Below are 6,000 nucleotides of genomic sequence, written 5' to 3' on the forward strand. Positions count from 1 at the left end.
TGGTTTGCAAGGAACAAGTGATGTTGCACAGAAAAACTGTTCAGGTAGGTAGTTGGAGAAATAACAAGTGGAACAACTGAACAGGGGGTGCAAATAAGTGATGAACTAGATGTCGATATTCAAGGTTTGGCAGAGGTTGGGTTTGATGATTTTACAGATCTCAGTGTATTAGCATTAGTAGAGGCATTTGATGCAAGAAAGCAAGCTTATGCAGCATCAGCCAAAAAAAAAAAAAATAAATAAATAAATAAAAAATAACCACTTCCACTTCACCCCTCTGTTCGTTCGAAATACCTATCCAGCTGAGCCTTAAACTTATTTAGGCTATCAACTTCCACGACAAGGGATGGAAGTCTGTTCCACCAACCAACCACCCGCTGGCTAAAGGCAAATTTCTGCACGTCTATCCTACATCTGTCTTTCCTCAATTTGAATTTATGCCCTCTCAGGCGATTATTCTGAGCAAGAGGAAGAATCCCATCAGCATTGAGCATGCTCAAACCATTCAAGGCTTTATACACCTCTATCGCTGGTGCCTAGTCTCCAGACACTGTAATTTGCAAAACTTAAGCCTTTCTTCGTAAGAACACCCCTTTGTTCCATTCACTAATCTTGTTGCCCTTCTCTGTTCCAGCAGCTCTACATCCTTCTTGAAATGAGGCCTCCAGACCTGTATACAGTACTCCAGGTGTGGCCTGACCATTGCCTTATATAAGGGAATAATCACCTCTTTATCCCTGCTAGAAAAATTCCTATATATCATTGACAATACACCATGAGCTACTCTTGCAGCCCGTCTGCACTGCTCAGAGAACTTCATATCTGCCTGCACAACCACCTCCAGGTCCCTTTCATTCTCTACCACTGTCAGTGTAGTACCACAGAGTTTATATGTTGCTCTGGGGTTGCTGTTTCCCATATGTAGTACTTTACATTTGTCAACGTTAAACTTCATTTGCCACCTCACAGCCCATCTGCTCAATCTTTCCAGATCCTGTTGCAGCAGCATAGTGTCAGTAGTGTCCTTGACAACCCTGCCAACCTTCGTATCTTCTGCAAACTTGAACATTAAGCTTGATATACCATCATCACTATCATTTTTAAATACAGAAAACAATAATGGACCCAATACTGAACCTTGAGGGACTCCACTAATAACATTAGTCCATGATGAGCAGTGTCCATTGATTACCACTCTGTCTTCTCCCCCTCAACCACCCCTTTATCCATAGCAGCAATTTGCCTCCAATGCCACACTGCTCCAATTTGTGCAGCAGTCTTCCATGTGCAACAGTATCAAAAGCCTTTCAAGATCCAAGTATATAATATCATTAGATGGTGATTTTGATAGCTTATATGGAGATATTGCAAGTACAGGAACCAATGTTCGTGAAAGTGACATCATTGTGTCAAATATTCAAGAACAGAGGTTATGTTATGACATGTCAACTGTGTATGAGTTAATCACTAAGTTAAAGAAGCAGGTAGTAAACCACACTACAAGTGAGTCGAGCAAAATAACAAAGACGTTATCAAACTTTATATTAGATAACTGGGTTGACATTGAAGTTATTGCAACAGCTGTGCTGATTGATAATGAAAGACTAAAAGCAAAATTAGAAGGGATGGAAGTAGAGTTGCTCTTTTTGATGAAACTGTGAGGGTCCAACCATTTCCTCCTGCTCAGTAACAGCAGCAAATTTGCATTGATAAGGTTAAAACATACAGTAGTATAGTTAAGGAAAATATAAATGATGGTAATGAAGGCAGTAAAATTCGTAATAGATGTGGGGGAGAAAGAAGTAATAAGTAGAAACAGGTGAACACTTTAATATTAAGAGCAGATGTTAATGCACAGTTTACGAGTAGTCAGGAGGTCAAAGAAGTGGTACTAAATGCCTTCAAGGATGATTTTAAGGAAATTAAAGTGAGAAACCTGTGAACAATACGAAATAAAGGTGTTTTGATAGAAACAGACAATAAAGACGATTTTAACAAAATAATAGGTTCAGAGATTTTAGTTATTAATTATGATAAGTTGAAAACAAATAATCCTTCCCTACTGGTGTATGACATAGCCAAGGATATTACAAGGGATAAAATAGTTGAGAACTTATATCTAAAGAATTTGAAGGATATGGTTAAAATCTCGAAGAGGTAAAAATAGAGTTGTATTTAGATTTAATAGTGAAAACAAGTTAAATTTGACTAACTGGGTTATTGGGGTGGTCCCAGATTTGTTAAAATGTTTGTTTTTGAGAGAGAGAATATTTTTGGGGTTTTCCTCCTATAAGTTTAGAAAATTCACAGTTGTCATCAAATGTTTTAAATGTTTGGGATATGGCCACTCCACCCAGTACTGTAGTCATAAAACAATGTCATGTGGTCATTGCACTGATGGGGGACATTTTTACGCTGACTGTCAGCGCAGGGACCAACATCCAAATTGTGTTAACTGTAAACGTAGAGGTCGTGACTATGAACACTCTGTAAAAGATGTAATATGTCCAGAATATGTTAAAGCCCCAGAATTAGCAAGTACGTGCATAAATTATGGATAATGATAATAATGATTGTATTAAACACTTTTGGTTAACACATAGTGATAATAATGAATTTGATGAATTTGAAGTATTGCTCAAAACATCAAAGGCAGATATTGTTGGGATTTCAGAGACGTGGTGTCACACAGATATAAGGAATGCAGAACTGGAATGTGGGGAGTACAATGTCTACAGAAAAGATAGACAGGATAGGAAGGGAGGAGGGGTTATGCTATTAGTTAAGAAATTCATAAAATCCAAGGAAGTGAAGCCAGTCGACATCGCTGGACAGTGCAGTGTCGAGTAAGTTTGGTGTAACATAAGCATTGGGAGATCAAAATTGAGAGTAGGAGTGTGCTATAGGCCTAATGACTCTGATGAGTATAATAAGAAACTGTACAGGGAAATAGAGTGGGCCAGTAAATCAGAGTCTTATAATGGGGGATTTTAATTTCCCAGATATTGACTGGAATTTGGGGGATGGTCACTCACACACTAGCAAGGCTTTTGTGGATTTATTGGATGATTGTTTTCTACATCAGCATGTTCGGGAGGCAACTAGAGGTAGTAATACTCCTGATTTGATTATCAGTAGTGATTCTTCATGCATTAAGAATCTGCAGATAAATGAACCACTAGGTGGCAGTGATCACAGTGTGCTGAAGTGGCATTTACTCAAAGAGGTAACTACCATCAGGGGTAAAGGGAAGGGTTATTGCTTTCGTAAAGGTGACTACGATGGACTGAGACAGTATTTAAATTCTATACAGTGGGATCAACTGATGATGTTACCAACAGCAAATTCAAAATGGGAAGCATTCAAAGAACTTATCTTGGAAGCTACAGGGCTTTACATACCAGGTAAGAAATATTGTTCAGGGTTTAGGCCTAAATGGATGTCAGATGAACTAGTGAAGCATATGGCAGAGAAGAAAAATGCATGGGATACATACAAATTAACACGTGACACAGAAGCCTATGATAGATACAAGTTGATCTGTAACCAAGTTACAAAGGAGGTTAGGCAGGCGAAGGCAGTTTACGAGATATCTTTGGCAAGGGATGCAAAGAAAAACAGCAAAGAGTTCTTATGTAAACTGTAGAAGGAAGGGGATAAATCAGATTGGTCCACTTGATATCGATGGGTCAACTGTTGATGATCCTGCTCTGGTAGCTAACAAACTAAATGAATATTTTGCATCGACATTCACACATGAGGAGTCATTCAGCGAGGGTAATGAAATTCAGAGGTGTATTCAACTCTAGCAGTAAGCTAGAGAATCTTATAATCTCTGAGAGTAAAGTGGAGGAGAAATTGTTGAAGATAAACACAAGAAAGGCACCTGGGGTGGATGGGATCTATCCAGTTATATTAAAGGAGGCAGCGAAGGAAGTAAGCAAACCCTTAGCCATAATTATGAGAGCTTCCTTGGACTCAGAGGAGGTACCCATGGACTGCAGATGTGCAAATGTGACCCCAATTCACAAAGGAGGACCAAAGGCTGACACAAGTAATTATAGACCTGTGAGTTTAACTTCTGTTCCCGGAAAATTAATGGAGGTACTGGTTAAAGAAGCACTGCAGGATCATCTATACAAGAACTCAGTTATAGCTTAGACACAGCATGTTTTTGTTAAGGGGCAATCTTGCCGGACCAATTTGATTGGATACTATGATACAGGGAAAACTTTGATATTATATACTTGGATCTTAGAAAGGCTTTTGATACTGTTGCACATGGAAGACTGTGCACAAATTGAGCAGTGTGGCATTGGAGGCAAATTGCTGCTATGGATAAAGGGGTGGTTGAGGGGGAGAAGACAGAGTGGTAATCAATGGACACTGCTCATCATGGACTAATGTTATTAGTGGAGTGCCTCAAGGTTCAGTATTGGGTCCATTATTGTTTTCTGTATTTATAAAGGATAGTGATGATGGTATATCAAGCTTAATGTCCAAGTTTGCAGAATATACGAAGGTTGGCAGGGTTGTCAAGGACACTACTGACACTATGCTGCTGCAACAGGATCTGGAAAGATTGAGCAGATGGGCTGTGAGGTGGCAAATGAAGTTTAACGTTGACAAATGTAAAGTACTACATATGGGAAACAGCAACCCCAGAGCAACGTATCAACTCTGTGGTACTACACTGACAGTGGTAGAGAATGAAAAGGACCTGGGGGTGGTTGTGCAGGCAGATATGAAGTTCTCTGACAGTGCAGACGGCCTGCAAGAGTAGCTCACGGTGTATTGTCAATGATATATAGAAATTTTTCTAGCAGGGATAAGGAGGTGATTATTCCCTTGTATAAGGCAATGGTCAGACCACACCTAGAGTACTGTATACAGAACTGGAGGCCTCATTTCATGAAGGATGTAGAGCTGCTGGAACAGAGAAGGGCAACAAGAGTAGTGAATGGAACAAAGGGGTGCTCTTACGAAGAAAGTCTTAAGTTTTGCATATTACAGTGTCTGGAGACTAGGCACCAGCGAGGTGATCTGATAGAAGTGTATAAAGCCTTGAATGGTTTGAGCATGCTCAATGCTGATGGGATTCTTCCTCTTGCTCAGTATAATCACCTGAGATGGCATAAATTCAAATTGAGGAAAGACAGATGTAGGATAGATGTGCGGAATTTGCCTTTAGCCAGCGGGTGGTTGGTTGTTGAACAAACTTCCATGCCTTGCCGTGGAAGTTGATAGCCTAAATAAGTTTAAGGCTCAGCTGGACAGGTATTTCGAACGAACAGAGGGGTGAAGTGGAAGTGGTTATTTTTTTTTTATTTATTTATTATTTTTTTTTTATTTATTATTATTATTTTTTTATTTTTTGGCTGATGCTGCATAAGCCTGCTTTCTTGCATCAAATGCCTCTACTAATGCTAATGCTAATAATCAGATATTAAAATAGTTCAATTGAATGGACAAAGGTCTCGCATGGTAATGAATGAAATTAGAATATATGCAATGGAAAACCGGTGTGACATACTTTATTTGCATGAGCCATATGCATTACAGCATGAGCAGAGTTAGATTGGTAGGTTTTCCTTTAACTGCTAAGTCAGTTTATGTTATTAGAGTGAGGCCAAGAGTAGCAATAGTTATTGTTAATAGGAATTTAAACAACTGTGGTATCAGGGTTGTGCAATCAATACATTGTTTGCATTGATGTTGTTATGCCTGGCATTTCATTTTATTTATTGTCATTGTATTGTTCTCCAACAGATAATACTGAATATTTCATTTCAGGTATGGAAGGTGCATTGGCACAAATAGGTTATTGCAATGTATTATTGGCTTTTGAAATAAATGCTAAATCCAGTATGTTGTTGTTTGTTATTTAGTTTTTAGGAGCATTAGCAACTAAGGCCATATTGCTCCAGGATATGCGGTGGTCATTCCCTGACCTTTCCGCATCCTCCGTATTTGGTGGTGACGGGCTCGAACCCCGGTCTA

The sequence above is a fragment of the Mastigoproctus giganteus genome, chromosome 2 (genome assembly GCF_048544385.1).
Source record: "Mastigoproctus giganteus isolate SK-2022 chromosome 2, ASM4854438v1, whole genome shotgun sequence".
Classification (NCBI taxonomy): domain Eukaryota; kingdom Metazoa; phylum Arthropoda; class Arachnida; order Uropygi; family Thelyphonidae; genus Mastigoproctus; species Mastigoproctus giganteus.